We start from the raw sequence: 10024 nt of genomic DNA, 5'->3' as shown, positions 1-10024 counted from the left end.
CACAGGCTATTTAATAAATAAATAAAAAAAGTGTGAGGTAGAAGCTGTCAGGAGAACTCTCACAAAGGTTTTACAGGCGGTTGAAATTGATAATTTGGCTATGTTAACGTGTATAGATATGTTCCGTCATAAGTAGAATAGTTTATCCAGTGTCCTTGCTCAAGGGGAGAAATGCTCTATTCAGCTACTATCAAGGAGTAGGGAAAGAGAGCATAACACCAAGATTGTCATGAAATCAGCATGCTAATACATTTGTTTATTTATTATGTAGTTTACAGAAAAAAATAAATTGAGAACTACCTCTTGTTTTCAAATATGTCCTGGGTACAGAATATTATGACAGCAGTATATATTACCATTACAAACATGTTTGAATTATGTATCAGCCAAGTTGTGAGAGGTCTTTATATAGGTGGGGTTTTTGTGAAACTCAGATAAATTGTCCCAGAAGTGAGGAGCTCCGTAAGAGAAAGAAGGGAGAGCTGTTTCTTTATTGAACATTGAAACCATAAGCAGGCTTCTGGAAGATAATTTTAAGTGATACAGTACAGCAGGGGTGAAAAGCCAGCTCAGTTAATTGGGTAACGTGTTAAGAAAGTAGTTGATAATAAGACAGGAACAATGGACCTTGTGTCTGCACTCAAGGGATAACCATGTTAACATTTCATGATAGGTGTTGTAGAGGCATAATGACATAAAATGGCATATCAACTTGTATAGAACGTAAAGTTTGCTGAGGTGAATTTGGGGTGCTGTGCCATGCAATATACCCCAATATTCAGTAATTTGCCTTGGCATCTGCTGTGCAAAGCACTATCTGAGTGGCTCAGGTAAGATTTATGTCTATAAAGTACTCCCAGTTTGGTATAGAATTTGGCTGTCAGCAACAGTGTGCAAATATTCAAAACAAACTTTTGATGGGATTCCAGCCATAAGCCCAAATATATATATTTTTTAAATCTAGTAACTGAGGTTAGATTAGTGTTTTAGTTTTGTCTCTGATCAGTAGCTCTATCATTCAAACTATCGTTTGAAGTTTTAGAAATGTTGCATTAGTCCCAAATACCATAGTTGCTATTTTGTCAGTGTTTAATACATATTTGTTTTGAGTGATTCAGTTTGTGACCTTTGAGAAATCAGATTACAGTACATTTTCAAGGTTGAAGAGGCTGGAGCTTCTTGCATATAAAATAGTATCGTCAGCATACATGTGCATAGAATTTGTCTTACAAACTATTTGAAGATCATTTATAAAGACAGAAAAGAATGTGAACACCACAGGTAACATCAAGGTGATAGAGTTAGAGGCAGAGAGACACATATTGGGATATTTTTGATAAATAGGACTGTGAGGGATATGAAGAAGTTAACTCCCTCACTCTTCAAGGCCCAGGAGACCACTTTCCCAAGCTTCCAGGTCTGCTAGGGTGTTCCAATCAACTCTTGATTGGAACTAAAGGTCTATAAGACACATCAGCTTCCCTGTCTCATTGATCCCCCACCTACAAAGAAGCAGGTTCGAATTCTTCTAAGAAGAAGGGTGTCAGGTCCCTGAAGGATTGCCTAGGAACATTAAGTCATTTGTCACCGGATGTGAGTTCCCTGTTGCGTCCTTCATCAAGTGTGATACCAAATTCGTAATTGATGTTTTGAATTGCGGATGTGGCAAACAGTATGTAGGCCGCACCACCAGGGCCCTGAAGGTACGCATCAGGGAGCATATGGGACTCATCAAAAAAGGGGACCTTGATGAGGCGCATGCGCGATGGTGAGGAGATAGGAGCCCTGACTACTGAGCTCCGCTCCCATCGGCACCATTAACGCAAATTTATGTAATAAAAACTAATCAAATTATAAATATAAACATACTGCCTGTGACATAAACCTCTGAGGATGACAGCAGGCAAAACTACACGGGCGAAGAGCCAGCCGGTATCTACCTACTTAAAAAAAAAAGGGGTAACCCCCTCGGAGAAACCGGAGCTTAACGCGCTGACAAACAGTATGGACCCCGACAGCGATCCCTCCATTGATGACGGCCGAGATGAAGAAATGGTCCGCCGTAAGGATTTAAAAGAATTCTGTGCCCAGATGCAAAAGTTCTTTAGAACCGAACTTTGGGCTTTAAAAAAGGAGGTTGATGCGTTAGGGGAACGAACGGACTCTCTAGAGAAACATGCAGACGAAACAGCCTCAGCAGTCACTCAAAATTCAGATCAAATCTCCATAATGCAGGACAAAATCAAACTGCTAGAGGACAAAGTGGAAGACGCCGAAAACCGGGACAGGCGCTGCAACATAAGACTGAGGGGGGTACCTGAATCCATAATGGACCTGGAGGACTTTACCAACAGCTGGTTAGAATCTGTCTTCCCGGACAAACCAGAGTCCGAAATCCGCCTGGACCGCTGCCATAGAACCCTCCGAAGCAAACCCCAAAAAGGAGACCCCCCCAGAGACATAGTGGCCCGCTTCTACCACTTCCGCACAAAAGAAGCAGTCTGCAGAATTGCCAGGGAAGATAGCTCCCTAGAGTTTGAAGGAATCAAACTCCAAATATACCAGGATTTATCCCCGGCCACCCTGGCCAAACGAAAGACATTCACCCCCATAACAAAAATTTTGAGGGAAAACAACACAAAATACAGATGGCTGTTCCCATGCACCCTCATGTCCATCAAAAATGGCGTGGCGCACACCCTATGAAGGATTGAAGATGGAGAGGGATTTCTGACTGGCCTCGGAATTACAAGTTCCTTCCAAAGCCCTCCCTGCCCATCCACAGAGAGCTCAGTGTCTACCGCGCCCATCTGGAGTCAAGTGGGAGCTGCCCGAACAAACACCAAGGCGGCGTAGTCTTCGACAATTAATCCCAATAAAATATATAATTCAAATCCCCAATAAATACTACACCATAAGTCCTAACAAGAACCTCCACCTCTACCTGACATGGACTGTATCCCGACTGTGAGCTGGATACCTGCATTCACCGAGGGTTCCGGAGCCTTTCGACACACATACAGACTTGCCCGAGACTTTTCAGCCGGCTGAGAGATCGAGGAGAGGGCCTTCAGTCGGAGCGAGCCTACACCCAACTTCGGAGCGGCAGCCATCTTGTAGAGGTCCTCACCGGTCTCGAGCGGGAAGTATAATGGCTTTCGCGCGCTTGAGACGTGACGTCACCGCTGAGCGTCCGGCTATCGCGAGATCTCGGGCGCCTCCCTTGTGACGTCATGACGCAGGGCTCAAGTTGTGGAAGATGGCCGTCTCCGAGTTGCCGGGACAAAACAGAATTGGAGGAGAGATGAGACAACAACATCTCTCCCTCCAATTAACCTAAAACCGTCAAAATTAATAAAGTTGACACTGTTCACATTAATACACAGCCCCTGATACTTCCCCATAGTATACCTTTCAGCCCAATAATTAAAAATTATATCATCATTATAAAATCTTCCTACAGGAGTAATATCATGATGTCATTATATTGTACTATATTGTATTGTAATGTCTTAATGTAGTATTATTGTGAAATTGTGGTAGTACTGTAGTATATCATATACGATACACTATGGTATATTATTACAGTATATAATATTATTAAATTGCCCTAAGTCACTAAAAATCACTCTAAACATATTACCCCATATTAATTATATATATATCAATGCTTATATACGGTGTTGTATATCATTAGACACATTAATTGGTATATTATTATATAAACGTTTGTGATCTCATGAATAGGATTTTATATTATACAGTAATATCGTGTGCTATACTTTACCACATAACGGGTATTATATAACAATGAAAAGACGAGAAGCTGATAAAGAGGTTGAATCAGACAAATAAGTTAATCAAGGGGATATAAGTTAGGTATAAGTTCTATTTATAAATTATAAACATAGTAGATTTTAGGCACGTTTTAGATATGCTATAGTTGATATTCATGTTAATTAAAGTATATATACAAGATATAAATTATAAGTATATATACCACACTGTGCAAATGCTATGTATATATACATGGCTATTGTTGGTTGTGGTAATTATGATTTATATAATAACTATATGTTAAATATGACAGGGTACTTTAAACATATGAATCGAACGTGCACTATATCCGACATGTCCCTAAGCAACATATTGCTATATCCCCTTACTAGAAAGATCACTATGCAATAAGGAGATACAAGGCAGGAGATTTAGGGGACACATTATATGTTTTGGCCTAAGGTTTGTCATAGTTCTCAGGTTTTATTATTATTATGTTATTTTACTATACTAATGTCACTGACATATGTTTAGTCACAATTACAAAGTTCACACATTATTGAATGGTGCTGGGGGAGCCACTCACCTTCGAACATGTGGCCCCCCTTTCGGTCCCCAGTTTTAAGGGCCCGATTACAAGACCCAGGGTTGTCATCCTCCACGTTTGGAGACTGGCTCATCTTCGTGAAGAAGCCACACGACCCACCCTCTGGGCGCAGGAGCTACTCTCGGGGGCTCCCGAGATGTACTCTTGCATTTTGTTTTTTTCTTGTTATTTATTTATTTTTCGTTCTTCTCACCCTTCCCATTTTTCCCCACCCTCGTTCTACACCTCTCGTTATTTTCCTTGTCTTGTCTACCTACCCCTGCCCTCTCCCTCACCTCCCCCCACCCAGGACGCATTGTTCCCGGCGGGTTCCCCGTGGCGATGTGACAGATATAGAAACATCTTCAGGAAACCATGAGAACAGCACCAAATGTAAGTATACAGATCACTCTACATATCACCTCCTACACCATAGGATATGGCGCTAACATTAATCTCACATAATGTGAAGGGCTTTAATAGTCCGACCAAAAGAAAACTGGCCTTCACAGATTATAGGAGAAAAAAGGCAAAGGTGTTGTTCCTGCAGGAGACACACTTCAGTAGGAACAACTCCCCTAGGTATCTAGACAAAGGTTTCTCCCAGTTCTATACGGCCTCAGCAGCAGTCAAAAAAAGAGGGGTAGCCATTTTATTTCACAATACCGTACCTTTCGTGGCCCAGACAATCAAAAAAGACGCAGAAGGTCGTTTTATTATCATAACTGGAACAATTCATGAGCAGCCCATCACACTAGCCTCTGTATATGCACCCTGCGTTCAAGAGGCATCTTTCTTTGATAGATTCTCCCTCTTGTTACAATCAGTAGCCAAGGAGCACATCATAGTAGCTGGAGATTTTAACATTACTCTACAATCTACCTTAGATAGATCAAGAGGAGGCGACTCAGATAACAAAAAAGCCCAAGGTGCCCTACGCAGTGCCTTAAAAGGCAATCACCTCGTTGATATTTGGAGGGAACTCCACCCTACATCTAGCGATTATACTTTCTACTCCCACCCGCACACATCATACAGCAGGATCGATCACCTCTTCGTTTCGTGCCACCTGGTTCCTAAGGTCACACATACAAAGATAAATGATATTTCATGGTCTGACCATGCACCAATCGAGCTTTGGTGCAACAATATTCAGACCAATCGATCAGGCGCAAACTGGAAACTTAATGAATCTATTCTCAAAATACCTGACATATGCAACACAATTGGTCAAGAAATAGCTCAATTTTACGAGTTAAACACAGGCACTGTAGAGTCCCATATAGTATTATGGGAGGCTCACAAAGCAACTTTAAGGGGCATACTAATCTCCACCACGGCCAGTAGGAAAAAATTAAGAGACTCCAAAATTCTGACGCTTCAATCCAAATTGCATACCCTGCAATCAAATCATAAGAACACCCCAGACCCAATCCTGACTCAGGAACTAAAAGACACAAAAATTGAATTAAATATGCTATTGACTTCCCGGGCAGATAATTCTTTATGTTGGTCTAAGAGGAAATTTTACGAAAAAGCAAACAGGCCGGATACGATGCTGGCTCGGGCTTTGAAAGATAGGCAATCTAAGTTTAATATCCAAGGTATACGCTTAAAATCGGGCACAGTTACAGCCAACCCCAAAAAAATAGTAGAAGAATTCGGTTCATTTTATGGTTCCCTTTACGATGGAAAGAAAGTGGCACATAATAATAACACAAGCAGAGCATTGAGAAATTTCTTAGCCAGCTCAAAACTTGAGAGGTTGACAGAGCAAGACAGAGAAGCTCTGGGCGCTGACTTCACATTGGAAGAAGTGTCGCAGGCCATAAAGGAACTTAAACCATCAAAGGCACCAGGCCCTGATGGGTTTTCTGGGCTCTACTATAAGAAATTTTCCGAGTTACTTGCCCCGAGGCTGCTCCAATTGTTTAATGCTATCTTAGCAGGAGCCCCTATTCCCGAGGACATGTTACGAGCGTCTATATCGCTTATACATAAACCTGGCAAGGACCCGCTAAATTGTAAAAGCTATAGGCCAATATCTCTAATCAATACTGATATTAAATTATATGCTAAATTACTGGCCAATAGATTAAGTCTTATCCTACCCAGACTAATACACCCAGATCAGGTCGGTTTTGTTAAGGGACGGCAGGCTGCGGATAACACCCAACGATTTATTGATCTGTTGGAATTGGCTAACAAAAATAACACGCAAAGCATGCTATTAAGTCTGGATGCAGAAAAAGCTTTTGATAGGATAGACTGGCCATACTTAAAAGAGACGCTCGTGGCATTTGGCTTCGGAAATCGGGTGAGTACAGCGATTATGTCACTATACTCAGGCCCAACCGCCAGGGTCATACATCAGGGCTTCCCCTCAGTCCCTTTTCAAATCCAGAGTGGCACAAGACAGGGTTGCCCTTTATCTCCCCTCCTGTTCGCCCTATGTATCGAACCCCTCGCGGCACGAATTCGAGATAGTCCGGATATCTCAGGGTTAAACGTTTACTCCCAAACACATAAAGCGGCCCTGTATGCTAATGATATCCTATTAATTATCTCCAAACCCCTTACTTCATTACCTAACCTGTTTGACCTACTAGATAAATTCTCTAAGGTTTCAGGTTTCAAGATCAATCAATCCAAATCTGAAGCTCTGAATATCAACCTCCCTAGACATTTAGAGAAACTACTGAAGCTAAATTTCAATTTTAATTGGCAAAAGAATTCAATTAAATACTTAGGGATCCACATCACCAAAGATGCAAAAAACATCTACAAAGCAAATTATCCCAAACTGATTCGGACTCTAAAACAAGACCTCATCAGATGGTCTTCCAAGAAAATCTCTTGGATCGGAAAGATTCACAGCGTTAAGATGAATCTACTTCCTCGTATCTTATACCTCTTCCAGACATTACCTGTGCCACTCAAACTGAAGGACATACTCTCACTTCAGTCTGAAATATCGAATTTTATCTGGGGAGGTAAAAAAACGAGAGTAAATAAATTAACTATGAAAATACCTACCTCAGCTGGTGGCCTAGCGGTACCCTGCCTGTTGTCATATTTTAATGCGGCTCAATTAAGTCAGATCATACAATGGCATTCTGACCCCAAATTAAAAAGATGGGTAGAGCTCGAACCCGCGGCCTGCTCCCCTATAGAGCTTAACAACTTAATTTGGCTACCTAAAACCTCAAGGAAAAACACTATTTTACCACTTAGCTCAATGACTAACTCCATATCTGTTTGGGAAGCTTCAAGATTAAAAAACTCACTCACCTCAAGAAGTTCTCTGATGTCACCCATTTGGAACAATCCTAGCTTTGCGCCTGGTCTTATTGGTTACACTCACACAATTTGGAAACAAAAAGGCTATGAAAGACTCAAAGATCTGGAGGGATATGATCTAAAAATTAAATCTTTTGACCATCTCAGATTAGAAAAAGACATCCCCCACGCTGAATTCTATAAATACTTCCAGCTCAGATCATTCTATAATAAATTCGCCCCATTCCCCCCATTGACGAATTTTGAAAAGCTCTGTCGGGCAGAAACCGACACTAAGGGACTCATTTCTACAATTTACGGAGAGGTGGTCGAGCCTGCAGCCTCAAAGCTACAACCACCTTCATTCTGCACCCAATGGGAGAGAGATTTGGGGGAAACCCTAGACAGCGAAGATTGGACTACTATATTCCTGGGAGCCGCGAAAAGCTCGATATGCACCACACTGAAGGAGAACGCATATAAGGTTCTCATGAGGTGGTACCTCACCCCACTCAAACTTTCTAAATTTATACCAGGGTCCTCCCCATTGTGCCCTAAACAATGTGGAGGAACGGCTGACTTGTTACATATGCTGTGGTCCTGCCCGAAGATATCCCCGATATGGGAAAAGATCAGAAATTGGATCCAGAGAATATTTGATCTCACTATTCCCCCAGACACTTGGCTGTTTCTTATGAACAGACCCATAAAGGGCCTATCAAAATCACACAATAAACTTATTGCACATTTTGCTCTAGCTACACGGTGCGAGATCGCAGCATTATGGAAACGCCCCGAAATCCCAATTATCCCAAAAATTCGGAATCGTATTTGGTTTATCTGCCAGATGGAAAATTTAACGAGCTTAGTTAATGACACTTGCGACAATTATCTAAAAGTATGGGCTCCCTGGCTTGCCCAAACAGACATCCCTGGGGTAGAGCGTAACACAATTTGGCTTTAATAGTTCTAAATGCGTTCTCCCTCGGGGGCATAAAAGCCAATCTTGCAACGAGAACATCACACTCCCTATACCCATTCATTTATACTGCGGAAGGACCGCGTTAGCTGATCCACAACCTTCACGGCGCCGCGTTGCCTCCTGGAAACAGATGTATCTTTATCCTCAGATCCCCCCCTTCCCTCTCTCCTTCGCCTCACCCCCTCCCCCCCCTTTTTTTTTTTTTCTTTTTCTTTATTATTTATAATAATTATTATTTACCCCAATACCTTACAGTACGAATGAAAATTCTCACTCACGTGGTTAAGTAGGGCTCGAAAAACTACGTGAGTTTATTATGACTTTGTTATTGTTTATGATATGCTAAATATGCACCTGATGTATTTTTTTTCTATGTATATCATGCATTTATGTATAATAAAATACAAGTTATAAAAAAAAAAAAAAGGAGTCCTTATTCATCCGGTGTCATACCATTTTACCAATTATAAAATGGGTAGCATTGATACTTTCAATTATATGGGGATAGAACATGTGCCAAGCCCAGTCAGAGGTGGTAACAGAGTGGAACGTCTGGATAAACGTGAATTATATTGGATTTTCACCTTAAAAACAAGAATTCCCTCTGGTTTAAACTCTGATTGGGACTTGGCACCATTCCTACATTGATTTATCATATAACATGCTTATGAAGGGTTAAGTGCATATATTTCCCTTCTTCCCTCTGCTTTTTCTTCATTGTTATTATGTTGAAGGAGTATACAAATTCCTCCTTTCTTTCCCACTTCATTTATATTTCTGCATATATAACTTTGCATATATTGCCTATACGTTTGCATGTGCTAGTCAAACCTTTGTCATGCTTATAATGAATGAGCTCATTGCTATAAACAACTTTTCATAGGTATTTTCCACCCATTTTAGGTCTATACTAAGTGGTATGTTGGATCCTTAATACCATTTGAGAAATTAACCTATAAAACAGAATTTTCAGTTTATGTTAAAATACCATCTTTTTCTATATGTAGTCCACAAATGTCACTTCCAAAGTTCTCCACACTATTACTTTTTCTTTCTTCAGATGGGTAATAATGATGATTTTTATGCATATTTTTTTTTACATCATTACAAACAAATTATGTATATACATATAATGTTAGGTTACACATATTTGTGTGTTTATATACATTTCTACCATCTAGTTTATCCATTTGGTTAGGTATGTTATTTCTTGTTTTTAGTAGAAGTATTCATGTTTTATTTAATGATATTTCCTTTTTAATAAGTATTGTCTATCGTTTTTTGTTTGTTCCTACGCTAGGAATATATGCCAGGTACTTCCATGGGCATTTTTAACATTATTGATGTTTTTTTGTTCATGTTATTAATAAAGTTGTTATCTTTTGATTTTTTTTGTATCC

This window comes from Ascaphus truei, chromosome 5, assembly GCF_040206685.1.
Source record: "Ascaphus truei isolate aAscTru1 chromosome 5, aAscTru1.hap1, whole genome shotgun sequence".
Classification (NCBI taxonomy): Eukaryota; Metazoa; Chordata; class Amphibia; order Anura; family Ascaphidae; genus Ascaphus; species Ascaphus truei.
This window is presented reverse-complemented; position numbering follows the sequence as displayed.